At 49.9% G+C, this 13,099-nt stretch overlaps 1 protein-coding gene and 1 long non-coding RNA gene across 3 annotated transcripts in view; one reads left to right on the top strand and one right to left on the bottom strand.

The window, feature by feature from the left end:
* The window catches only part of GATAD2A (GATA zinc finger domain containing 2A), a 67,803-nt gene extending 58,064 nt beyond the window's left edge, over nt 1-9,739 (bottom strand). Inside the window, exon 1 of one of the 2 annotated variants that reach the window (XM_064469417.1) lies at nt 9,632-9,739. The gene's annotated coding sequence lies outside the window, so the exon portion shown is untranslated. The remainder of the gene's footprint in view (nt 1-9,631) is intronic. The other variant, XM_064469419.1, reaches the window with a different exon arrangement.
* Nucleotides 9,740-10,261: 522 nt separating this feature from the next.
* Nucleotides 10,262-13,060, top strand: LOC135316311 (uncharacterized). Its single transcript, XR_010375709.1, has 3 exons — nt 10,262-10,378; nt 12,282-12,789; nt 12,952-13,060. It is a non-coding gene; the product is annotated as an uncharacterized LOC135316311 (long non-coding RNA).
* Nucleotides 13,061-13,099: the final 39 nt, after the last annotated feature.

The raw sequence follows: 13,099 nt of genomic DNA on the forward strand, positions 1-13,099 counted from the left end.
GGCATCCGGAACAGGCTGAACGAGTTTGTGAGCTCAATAGCCGATACGTGGTGTAGGAAAGGCAGAGAACACGGCTCTGACGTCGCGCGATGGTCTAGAGGACCAAGACGTCAGGAGCACTGATACTTCTGCAAGCTGCTTCAGATCGGTGCCGGTATCTGTGCTGTTCACCTCATTTCCACTGTTCAGAAAATAAACTAGAGGCTACTGCCGGGTGTGTGTTGACCTGCAGTCTGACTCTAGGACAAGACAGGCTGCAATCCTTTATTTTTTTTTTAAAAAAAGCAAACCCCAGCACCTTGTAAAGGATGGTGGGTTGTTTTTTTTATCTTTCACATTGCTGGCTAGAAGTTTGAAATTAACAGACCACATCCTTAAATAGTTAAAGGAAAAAAAGAAGGATAAAACTCCAAGCATGCTGCAATAGTGCTCAAAATCTTAAGACTACAATTTTAAGATGGCTTATGCTAAGAATGAAAGGAATTCCACAGATTTGAGACCAAGAGATGGTCCTTTTTCTGGTGAAACTATTTTCATGCAAGTTCAAGTTGCAGCTACCACCATCTGCCCGAGACAGAATTTCTGTGAAGTAGCTCAGGAATAGGATGAGCTGGTAAACTGGGGCTTTTTGGCACGAAGAACCTGAGACCCTTCAGGGCTGCTACATAACCTGTACCGCCGGGTCCGTTTGCCTGTCCCCCACCTGCTGGGAGTTAACGCTTCGATGTGAAACGTTTTCTGCAGCAAAGCAGGACGCGAGATTGGAAACGGTCAGAATTCTAGGATCCGAGCAGTGAGGTGAATGACCCTAACTAGAAATGGAAATGAATCTTTCTGGAACTGAAAGAAATTAAAGATCAGTAAGTTATTGAGGAAATGGGGAAAGCAGCAGACCTGTGCAAATACTGCTCAGCCCAAGATGGAGCCTTTGGCGTGATACTATCGGACCCCATCTCTGATAAGCACTTTTATGGTTGGAAAAGGGTATATGAGGAGCTTTGCTCCAATTCAACAAGCACTTCATGGACTATCGATTTTGCTCGGAAGTGGGAGAGAACAAAGTTCACCCAGCAGTGCTGTTCTTTAAAAGACCTGCCAAAGAACATCTCACCCTCCTGAAAACTGGTCCAGCACAGGCTGCCTCAGATCACTTCAGCTCGCCTTGTGATCTGCAGCTTCGGACACAAATGTTTTGCCGGAGAACAGTGAGTCAGACCCACAGAGCCATTACTGGAGGGAACGGCTGTAAACAAGCACCTCTTGCTTGTTTACTGATCATTGTCACGTGGCTCATCAGTACTTGACCCTGATTAAAGGAAGAATTAACTAGTCACAGAAAACTCTACAGAGTTCCCGTATAATTTGACTTTCTGCAAATTTTAACAGCCACAAGCAGTCCTGGAAGAAGCAGGAATTCAAATCGGTGGGTGCACACCTACAGTGAGATCTGGGAATCACTGAATAGTCCCAGGAATCTTCCTCATCTGGACCTGCCACCCTATTTTTAACTGCCTCATCTGCAGCCTCTAAGCACGATACACCAGAAGACGAGTGGGAGCCCTCAAGAGCCTCACTGGTTTTATCACTTCTTGCAAGAGATAAGGCTTGGTCTGCGAGTCCCTTCTTTAGCGTGGAACCCTTTTCCAGAAGAAACAATGGGATCCTTGGCACCGGGAGAATCTGCTCACAAGCAGCCTGCCAACCAGCAGTGGCCGGTTGCGCATCAGCTGGACTGCTCATCACCTAACATCGCCCTTTTTCCATCAAAACTCAGGGTTGTGCCACAGTCCACATAAGGCAATCAGATGACTTTAAGTTTATCTGCTAATTTTCTCTCACCTTACACACACACTGCATTTTGCCCCCTCTAACCGTAAGCTCTTCAGGGTGGGGGCACTCTCCGAGAGCTACAGGACCACTGGGCTATTAAACTTTGTCATTTTAAGAATGAATGACTTCCTGAGTGCAATAATGAACACCTCCCAGTTGTGAATAATTTTTTTGTTAACTCCTGATTAAAAAATATTTAAATTACTATTTCACACTAGTATCCGTGTCCATATGCTCTGAAACCCCCAACAGTGGAGGCAGGAGGAGAGCTGACGCACCCGTTATTAGGAAGTATTCTTACAATTAAAATGTGTCTGATATTTCCTCCAGCGCGGACAGCGTTTTGGTCGTTACTGCCCTCCAAACCAGACATATGGGGAAAATATAAATATGACCTCAATTACTGGTAGTTTCTACCAAACGTGGAACGGAACGGCCCAAAAGCTCTATTTGTAGTTACCCCATTTTCTAGAAAACCGGCTGTTATCCTTGCAGGAACCAGCTAGGCTGCCCAGTATACTTTGGGCTGAAATGGTTCCTTTCTCAAGATTAAGCAGCAGATCCAAAAGCACAGTACTGTAGCAGCCACGATTAAAACTCTGCTCTCTCCCTCTGACACACGCCTCTGCACGGGGCTGCAGTGCTGTTTTCAGGAACTGTACCGAAGATTTGGATTCCGAAAGCCACATTGTGCAGCTCGGCCCAGTTGTGAATATTCTGGTTATCAAACTTAAAACTGAAAGGGTTCAAAAGGATTTTCAAGTAGGATTTGTCTTTAGCCACCAAAGTGTGTTGGAAATTGCAGGAGGTGGTTGTTAAGGACTCCAGGTTGTCACTATTAATAATACATCATTATTAATCAGATTTTAACAAACCCCCAGTCAGTGTTTACCAGCTGGCAAACTGGACACAGAAAAGCCTGATTCAGGAAGGATTTGTTTTTACAGTTCAGGCCCTGCAAACTAAGGGTTTCAGAGCGTGTAGGGAATGTCTTTCACAAGGTAAACGGGTTTGTAGTTGCAGCCTGACGAACTCCACAGACGTATTTGAGCAATTCCCAGTATTTTATTCTCCTAAATCCAGCATCAGACTAGATTCCTAACGGAGATTAATGCTCGCGCAGTCAGGTGTGTCTGTATGGATGCCGTGACATCAACAGTGCTCTGTGGTTTAACAGGCGAGTGCTGGCTAAAGGTCCTTAAGGATGGGGTAACTGAGAAACAAAGAGCTGATGGAACGTATTCTCTATTGAAGTTCTGCCTATGCAAGACCTTCTTTTTCCAGTGATATAGTTCTGATGGAAGTACTTACAAGATCCTCCAAAACACCATCAGGTTGCTCTTACTTTAGATTTCTTTAAATATGCAGGCAGGCAAACGCTTCGTGCTCTCCCTGTTGCTAAACCCTGTACGCACTGTGTACAGGCACTGAGGCTGGCGGCGTGTAAAATCATCTTTTAACAGAATTAGCTTCAGTCTTAACTTCTTTCCTTTTACTGAAAGTAAAGCCCTTCTTACCCCAATGAGCGGGACAGCTGCCTGGCTACAGACAAGAGCATTGAGCGAGGTGGTCATCATGGGAGGGTGAATTGTAGACTGTGGTTAACCTTGGCACACTGATAATCTCCAGGACCAAAATCAAGGTAACCTTGGAGGGAGCCAGGCAGAGAGCTGAAATCAAACGTACAAATCTTGCAACAGAGATGAAATGAACTTAGTACGATCCTGGTTTAAAAGTGACTGCAATAAAGGGTAGATAAAGAGCAAAAAGTAGGAACTCATGTTACAAGTTTCAGTGCAAAACACATGCAGAGTACTGTCCCTTCAATAAAATTGAGCATTTTCGTTAGAGTTGAGAAAGAGAGTGCCCAGTTCTTCCTGGTTTCTCAAGGCAACCACCCAGGGATCAGCACTGCACTGAAACTTGTGTTGCACCCAAAGACAACCGTGCCATTTCCCTACAAAATAATCTCCCTGATTGTAATTAAATTTATTAAAATTTTTATCATGTCAAGCCCAAGCAAGTTATCTGCACCACTCAAACAACTTTCTTTTAAACTTTCATAGGTGAGTGAAAGTTTGACAGTTCAACTTGAGCTCCGTTTGCTATAACTCACGTTGTTATTTTTAAAGGATGGACACCCCGAGTCCTTTGTTACCTGTGATTCCCAAGGACTTCCCCGTGTATTTGTAAGACGCCAACGGAACCTTACCATAAAGTAACGCTACAAGCAGTCACGAGCACGCTGATGTAAAGCCAAAGGTCTGAGAAAGCACAGCCCGGTTCTCCTGATCTAAATAAAGTCGACTAGACCGACTGGAATAGGCTGCATACTGAAAACCTCTGTATTTTCACGAGGATTACGAGAGTCTTATACCATGTTTACTATCAGCATTTATTAACGTTGTTCGTTCTGGTAATAAGATGTTTATTATCGGCACATAAAAAACGCCGGTCTTTTCCCCTAACCCCCTGCTAATTCTAACTCCAGTTCTAGGAAGCCGCCTCTCTTCCCCCAACAGCACTGTACTAGGTCAGTTCCATAACCTGTTTTCCTGCCGAAAAGCAAGGCTTATAAATTAGATTCATTTCTAAATTTAGGATTGATGGGATCAGTCATTACTGGTCTTATTTCTTCAGGCAGATTTCAAGGGAAAGGTATTCACAAAGCAACTGCTGCTTCTTGCTTAGAGTTTACCAAAGTCCTAAACTACACATCTCATCGCGCTCGTTTGCGTTAGTTGCTGAGACCACCTTCGCAGAATTAGCAGAGAGCTGGCACTGGAAGACCAAGATTAGGGGTTTTCTTCTTCCAAAATAAACTCATGTTTTAATAATACTGCACAAATTGCATATGGAGTTTCCCCTAGTCTCTGTGTTAGAGAATACAGGCTGTTCAACAGGAACAAGAATCAGCTGAGGAAGAAGAGAAGTACGCTCGGATTTGGTAAGCTCTTCTCCAGTCTGGAATCTGTCCTGGACAACAAAGCCAAATACTGCTACTGAGAAAGGCAGCAGGGGAGATACCTCGCAGCCATCAGATACCGCTGCTGGTTACGTGCTGCCCCCAGTGCCCTGCCAAGAGACAGCTCTTGGGGGGGGGGGGGAAAATCCCAGCCTTGTCCCCAAAAGCTGAAGCACCCTTGGTTTTCCTGTGAAGAGGAGGCTGGCGCTCCATTCCCACAGAGCGAGCCTTGCTCTGGTCGGCGGGGCACAGAGGCACGTGCAACCAAGAGGGTGGAGAGAGTGTGCCACAAAACCACATTCCAGGGCTTCAGTGCTCTAATGAATAATGAGATACTTGTTTAATAACTGGAAAAAAAAAAAAAAAAGGACAGCCCAATTCTTATCATCAGGGCCTCTGGAGATTTGACATCCTTGGCATTGTATCCTAAGAGGAAGGAAATTTCTCACTTCCCTAGCTATTTCAGTTATATAAATCAATTGTTGAAGGGTAGTTTAACTGGTCTGCGCGTAGGAACCAAGGCAGCTGTATTTGGGCTCAGATGGTCTTTGGAGATACGTATCTCTAACTCTAAAATATAATGTTTTGTAATTTATCAGTAATTATATTGCATGTACATTGAAAAAATGGTGCCATCTAATAGCTAGAAAAACCCCTACTTTGGTTATATACCGGCAATCATGATGCCAAGTCTGTTACGTACTGGTAACAACAGGCTATAGCAAGGAAGCGGTCCTCAGCTGCGGAGGTGTTTGATCAGGGTCCTGTGGACCCAAAGCCCAGCTCCTGTCACCAAATACTGACCATCCTCCGCTCATTTTCTCCAGCCTCCTTGGCACTTCCATGTCATATCAGCTGGGCAAGTGGGCTCAGTTGCATAAACTTAAACAACTTGTAAGAGACTATTAGTAAAGGCAGTGAGTGAGAAGGTGGAGTTCTCCGGCAAAGAGGAAGGTGCTAGGGACTGCAAAAACAATGAAAGAGATGGAAAAATCCCAAAAATACCTCTGGTAGCTCTGTGAGCGTAAGGCCACTGGTTTACTGCACCAGGCAACCAAAAAGCAAACACTGTGGATATCGTTGTGATATTTCAGCCTGGCACTAACACCCGATTACTCGCTTCCAGCAAGGAAAGGGTCCGTCCCAAGCCACGGAAGCTACAGGGTGCACTGATGTCACGGCTGACATAAGGAACCCGTTGTAAAATGAAACTATGACACAGTAACTCACACACATCCATGTGCCTGTTTCTAGGGAACTGCGTTTTCCATAGAGTATCCTTCACAACTAGCATTAATTTGCTTATTTTGCAAATCTAGAAACCTATTTGATTAAAAGTAACGACTCAAGTGAAAGGCGGGGAGGACTCAGTCATACATTAGTAATTCTTCTCCTCCTCCCCACCCCGACTTTCAAGCCTTCTCCTCTAACTCTGCTGAAGACCCAAAGAGTAGTATTTTCTCCGGTGATTAAGACGGGTCAATGCATTTGGTTGATGCAGTTTATTTTACTTGGGTAAAAATATTTCTATCCTATACTGAAAGGAATTTATGGCATCTCCATACATAACCAACAGGACAGGTAAGACCACTGGCCTCTGGAGATACTCTCAGATGCTCTTTAACGGCCAGCCTGCCTGTCCATATGTGGTACGACAGCTCAGATGCCTTCAGCTGTCAGACCCGGGCTGGTAACCGCACCGGTAAGGATTCCAAAAACGTACACACCACCTTGCTCCAAAGGGCGTTACTCAGCAAAGGGGCATTCTCATAGCGTGCCTTCTCTCATTGTTCTTTGGCTGCAACATCCATTGATATTTTTGGTTGCACACCAAAATTGTGAAACTAGACACTCTGAGTCAGCCCAGAAGCGCTGATGAGACTGAAGGCCAGCGTTCTGCAAGGAACGGAGGACGCGACCAACAAGCCGGAATGGGCAAACACTTCTCACACATCTTCCTGAAGAGTTTTTTTCTGAAGCAAGAACACCATAGGTAGGTATTTCAGACCATGTCAGCGGCCCATTGATGCTGCTCAGTTCCTCAACTGGAAACGTGCATGGCAAGAGATGCGAGCGGTCCAGAAGTTTTTAAAACTGTGATTTGTAATTCACTGCTCCAGTTTGTTCTGGCCTTTGTAGTAAAGAAGCTGAGAGTCCTCATCCCACAGCACCATGCTACTACAAGCAGACATTTTAGGGTTGTCTCTCCCCTTCCCTCGGGGGTGCTGCTGGAAACACGGCTGTGACCCACTGAATACATCTCCACTGTTACTTTTAAATCCCCTGCCTGCCTGTGGGCAGCTGTGACAACACGCACGCCCGCTCCTCCAGGGACGCAGCGGAGTCCCTGAATTCAAGCTGAAGATAGCGGGGTGAAAAGCAGTCGATCCCCCTTTGGCCCAAACAGCCAAACTCCTACCGAGACATTCGGTTACACCTAAGCCTAGCAACAGCCTTTCATTTTTTGCTGCCACAAGGAGGTTAACGCGCAGCGGTTCTGCCTCTTACGTACAATCCTTGAAGCACTCGCTCTGTCATGATGGAAACTGGATAATTAACTTGGGACAAAAGCTAATTCGCATTCTTCACGTAGCTTTCAAAAGCAAAGCTAGTGTGTTTGTGTACTTTTTTTAAACAAAATTTTGTTAGTTGTAGTCCCCAACTCGTTGCTTATAGACAAGTTTCTTCCTGCAAGACCCCCTGAAATTGCTCATGGCAACAGGAAATTAAGATGTTTACAATGAAGCCAACTGGGAGACGTGAAATAGCCTGCAGCATTTTGCTTGCTTCAGACAGGAGCCCATTGGACAGCAGGATTTAGGGACCACCGGTACACAGGCGTAATTTCAGCTCTATTTGTGCGATAACATCGTCTCTGTTACTCTCTGGAAGAGTCAGTCACTGCCTGAACAGTGCGCGCACCCAGGTTTGTGTAAGACGTGTCGCTAAACTCTGGAGAAAGTCTGAAAAGTAGTCATCATCTGTACCACTGAAACTGAGATTAGAAGCAAAGCTCAATCTAAAGCTTAAAAGAAGACTGTCCGCTAAAAATATATGTTTTCTTTCTTAAAACTTTGTGCTTGGTACAGTCACGAAAAATACTGAAGAATTTCACACCATTTTCTTTGCATTTCATACTGCTTTGCATTCAGCTGGTTCAAATAAGTATTTGTACCACCAATTTCTAAGTTGTTTAGGAGTTATACTTAAGGGTCCTTCTCAAGTTAAAGCAAAAAGAAAAGCGTTTTCTCCCCTTACGCCTTTTTTTCTTGTTTGGAATTTGCTGCTAAAATCCCACGAAGAGGCAAATTCGTGAAGTTAGTTACTTCAAAATACTTAAATCGACAATATTCTTTTACCTACAGCAACCGCCACGGTGTACGCAGCTTGTACATATACTCCCTTACACTCTCTCTAGCTTTTCACCGCACTTATCGCAAAGACGGGGGGAAAAAAGTGGAAGATAGATAGAAAATTAATAATGAATTTGATTTTTAAGAAGCCCTCTAGATACTTTCTGTGAAACATGGCAGATAGCTGGGGGTGAGGAGAAGGTGGTAGACCACAGACAGGATATAACTTTATTTTGAATAGAGCTTGTCTTGCGTACAAACTAAATCCCCCCCCAAAGTAGTACAGAGATAAAAACGCTGCCAGGAAAAGAAAGCGATCGAGGCAAACGCAACAGTGGTGTTTTCAAATTCGTGAAAATGAGCCTGGTTCTCAATCTTTGCGCGCATAACCTCCACACATCTAGGCACAGGGGTATAAGGACTCCTCTTTGGCATCAGCCCACAAAACACCTCCATCTTAAGTCCTGTCGTGAATTCAACCCATCTGGCACTCTCCAGCAAGCAACCAGTTTTTTTGTTCCTGCTTAGCAGGTCCCCTCCGTAAGTGGCCTCACCCTGCCTGCATTCACCCTTTCTTCCCGGGGACGCCTCATCCACGGCAGCCCCTCGATTTTTTTTGCTGCCCCGTGACAGAACTTTGTTCCTTTCTGGAGCACCACTTTCTCTTGCAGTGGGACGGTCTTGTTCCCCCCGAAGCACACACCACTGAGGCTTCTCTCAGGAGTCCTGGTACCTTCGTTACCAAAAAAGCTGCCCTCCGTCCCTAGCAGCGCCCTTCCCTCTCCCCCGCCGTGCCCCGGTCCCCGCCTGCTCCGGGGCCGGCTACACCCAGCCCGGCCCGGTGGCCCCAAGTTCTTTCCCGGATGACCCATCTTTAGCATCGGTAGTTCCCTCCCCTCCCCCACTTCCCCTCCCCCGCCTTCCCAAGTCTCTGGGACTAATAATCTGGCTTTGCTGACATGCTCTGGTAGCTGTGCCTATCGGGCAACTCCCAGGATGCACTCTTCGCTCCTCCCTGGCACCCCCTCAGCCTTGCCCACCCTCCGCTGGTACTTCCCCAGCCCCCTTCCCCCCCTCTTTCCCTCCCCCTTCCCCACCCCCCCCCCACCCCGATTTGTGAGCGCCCCTCCCAGGCCCGCTCTTCCTCAGGCCAATTCCCCAGCGTCCCTCCGGGCCTTCCCCTCCCCCGCCGTGCCCGGGCCCTGCCGCCCCGGCCCCGCCGCCCGCGGGGCGCCCACACCCGCGTCCCGGGAGGGGGTGGGGGGTGGGGGGGGCCGTGCCTCACACCCCCCCACACCCCCTCCCACGCCGGTCCGCGCCCCCCCCCCCCCCGCGCCGCCCCCCCCCCCCCTCCCCCGCCTCTTCACTCGCCCCTTCCCCGCTGCCCCCTTGCCCTCGCCCCCTCGGGGTGCGTGTCCCCCCCCTCCCCGAGCGCCCCCCGCCCCGGTCCCCAGGGGCTGCGGGGGGTGGGGATGTCACTCACTCTCCTCAGCCCCCTCGGAGCCGCCTCCTCCTCCTCAGCGGGGCCCGGGCCGGACTGGGGCCGTGGGGGGAGGGGAGGCGGCTCCCTCAGGTGGCCACTGACAGGAGGAGGGAGGAGGGAGGGGGGAGGGGGGAGGGAAGAGGGGGCTGCGCGCGCAGGGAGACCCGCCTCGCGCCGGGCTCCCTCCCCCCACCCCCCCCGCCCCTCCCTCCCCGTGCCGCCCCGCGCGCTGCCGCCGCCGGCGGCGCGGGACTCCCGGGGTGGCGCGCGCGCCACCAACCGTCACCTCCTCGGGACGCTTTTCCCGCCCACCCCGGTTGCTAGGCAGATTTGGACAAACGTGCGTCTCCGCGCGCCTCGCCCCGCCTCCCGCCCAGGCCTGTGAGTGTGCGGTGCTTTTTTTTTTTTTTGAAACGAGGTACGGACGGCTAGGACGCCCAATTAAAAGCTGAGCTTGCCCTCTCCGCTAGCCAATCGCAGCCAGGCTCCGCCTTCGGCCCGCCCACATACTAGGCGGTGAGGAAAAGAGGCGGGGCGGCGTTTTGACTGATGGATATCCTAGCCAGTAAGCTCCGCGCGGCGCTGGGTGAGTGGGGGAACGCGAGCCAATGGGCAGCGCGGGGGCGCGGCCGGCGGGCGGGGCGGGCTGTGAGGCGTGGGGCCTGGCCGTCACCCCCTCCCCGCGGCCCGGGTACGGCGGAGCGGGGGGAGCGGCCCCCGGCCGGCAGCGCGCCGAGGCCGGCTGAGGTGATTCCCTGCCCGCGGGGAGGGGCCGGGGCCGCCGGCCGCGCTGAGAGGCCCCGCCGGCCGCCCTTATCCGCCCGCGCAGGTCGGCCTGGGGCCTCAGATAGGGGCCGGCGGCGGGGTCCCGCGGGTTCCGTGAGGCGGGGAGGGGAAGGCCGCCGCCGGGGCAGGGCCCCCGCGGTCCCCGGCTGCCCCCGTAGTGTGGCGGACCCGTCCCGGTGGGGCGGGAAGGGGTGCCCGCGGCAGGAGGCGGCAAGCCCCGGCAGGCCGCCCGGGGGCCGCGCACGCCCGCGGTTGCGGTGACTCATCCCCGCTTCCTCCGCCGATGTGGGTCAGGGGTGCGCAGACGGTGTCGAGCCACCGGCCGCACCTCTCGCGGGGCCCCGATAGGATCTCTTCCCGCGGGAGGTGGCGGCGGGGTGTCGTTAACCCTTCCCCGCCGTGCCGCAGGCCCGCGCGGGGCTGGAATCCCACGCACCGCCCCGGTGGGATCAGCTGAACCCGCCCGGTCAAGCCAACGTGTGGAAATGGGAACAAAGGACTTAATAAATTAACTTTCCCCTTGAGATTCCCCGAACAACTGTATTCCTACCAAAAAAACCCTCAAGTCTTGAGAGCTGCCAGCCTGCAGCTTCCCTCGCTGTCCCCGACGTACTCCCCAGGACTTCTTATTCAGCATTTTTGGACACCTGCAAGTGAGCTTGTTCTTAGAAGGTAAAAATAAAAAAATCTTGGCTGAAGCAAGTTTAGAGTCGAGTAAATAAAGTGACAGAACTGCACCTGATTCATAAGCCAGTACCCATCTTTCATCGGTTATTTTCCACATACAGCTTATTATAGGATTAGGTGCAGCTTCGTATCAGGTGATTTGGGTACTTGTTTCCAAAGAGTAAAAGTGAGGTAACGCTTATTATTTTCATTCATAATCTTTAATAAGCGTAGATCAGTATGCTTCCTGCTTCGCTAGGGTAGGGAATTGGAGGCCAACAGCACCTATTCAAGGCTTTTGCAAGGAAAGAGCAGTAGAACCTGTGCTAGAACATGGGCCTCGTCCCTCCCTCTCCGGCACGCCTGCTCCTGCAGCACATTCAGCCTTGGGTCAGGAAAGCTCCAACATGCTCAACTTTTCATGGCTGTTTTCCACTCTAGAGTGTTACCAATTCTGTTAACAACTCCTGTGTTGGATATCCTCTCTGTAAGACCGAACACCATTTTGTCGTCTTGTACCTTCCTCCACACTTCGTCCAAAGACAATTTTAGCTACAAAGAACTAAGGGTTAATAGAGCAGCTCACAACCAGTTCTTACTCTGGCTAATGACTTCTCCCAAAGCACTCAAAAGCCACTGGCTTCACCTCAGGCCATTCAAAACTTCCATGTTTAACTCATAAGGGCTGGATCCTTCTGAAGAGATGCTTTAATCCACATGGGAACACACGCAGATGCGTGTATCTCGACTTACTTCACTCACTGTGTCATCAGGAGAGTTTCAAAGCAGGTCTAGCGCAAGATGCGTTTTACTACCTAGAAGCTAGGCAAGGTTCTTTCCAGAAATCTATTCAATAACTCTTTTCTTGTCCTTGTTGGCCAGAATTTTACCGAGGTGACAGAAGGCTTTGCCATCTGCAGTTTCCAGTAGTCCCAGCACACACTGAAGACCTGTTTCCTCCTTTATGTTCCAACCACACTAAGGGGTTGCGGGGAATAAGCTAAATAGGAGCAAAGAGACTTGACAACAGAAGAGTCGGTCTCAATTTTGCTTTGTCAGCTCATGACAAGCCCCTACACAGTAAAATACAAAGAGGACCTACTCTGGATGCCTCTCCGGATCTTTTAGGCAAATACCAAACTTTTTTACTTCTTGCTAACGTATTTTAGATGCGTTTCACACGGAGTTTTGCCGCTAGGTACGTCCTCTATGAGGAGCTGCTTCGAGGAGATTCCAGAGTCAGCCCCAACAGCAGACGGAGGCGGCAGAACGGAGAGAAGGTGGCAATCGCTCAGTTTACGCCAGGTGCAATTTTTTTTCTGAGGAAGGAACTGCAGATAACCAGGGTAAGGAGACAGGAGCGTCGGCGTAGCCGAGTCTTATTTTCAACAGAAAGGAAGCTGCCATTTGGGGTAAAATTTTCGTATAGCAAGTAACTTGGTAGAACTGCTTGGCTTCTGTGATGAAATGCCCGGGACTAGCGTGGCAGCTCAGGTGATGGCACAGCGCAGTAAGTTTTAAAATTTTTAGTTTCTTCAAAATGTTACTTCCAGACAAATTAATTCAGTAGTTTTTTTCTTCCTTTTAAATTTAAGCTAAAAAAATGTAAACTGTAAATCTGTTAAACCAGATGCCCTTTATGAAGAGCCAGTATAGTCAGCCTCCTTGACTGCACACTGCAGTGAAAAATACCCGTCCTAGACCAGGTAAGAAAAATTCCAGGTGTTTGGCCAATCCACAAAAGTCCTGTTTTGACCCAGAGCCCTGCGGGGTTCCAGCTGTGGCTCCGGAGCAGGTTCGGCCGTCCCTGGCCTGCAAAGGCGAGCACTCGGACGTTTTCGAGCAGGAACTTCTGGTTGTCGTTCCAGGCAGGAGCCCTCAGCCCGAGCGCAGGCCGCGCAGGGACCGACCCCGGCTCCCCTCCGCAGGCAGCCCTCTTCTCCGACGCACCAGCTGTGCCTTCCTGCCCTCCTGGCATACGGGGTAAGTCACTGTTGCCACACAAAACGCATCCTT

The sequence above is a fragment of the Phalacrocorax carbo genome, chromosome 19 (genome assembly GCF_963921805.1).
Source record: "Phalacrocorax carbo chromosome 19, bPhaCar2.1, whole genome shotgun sequence".
Lineage (NCBI taxonomy): Eukaryota > Metazoa > Chordata > Aves > Suliformes > Phalacrocoracidae > Phalacrocorax > Phalacrocorax carbo.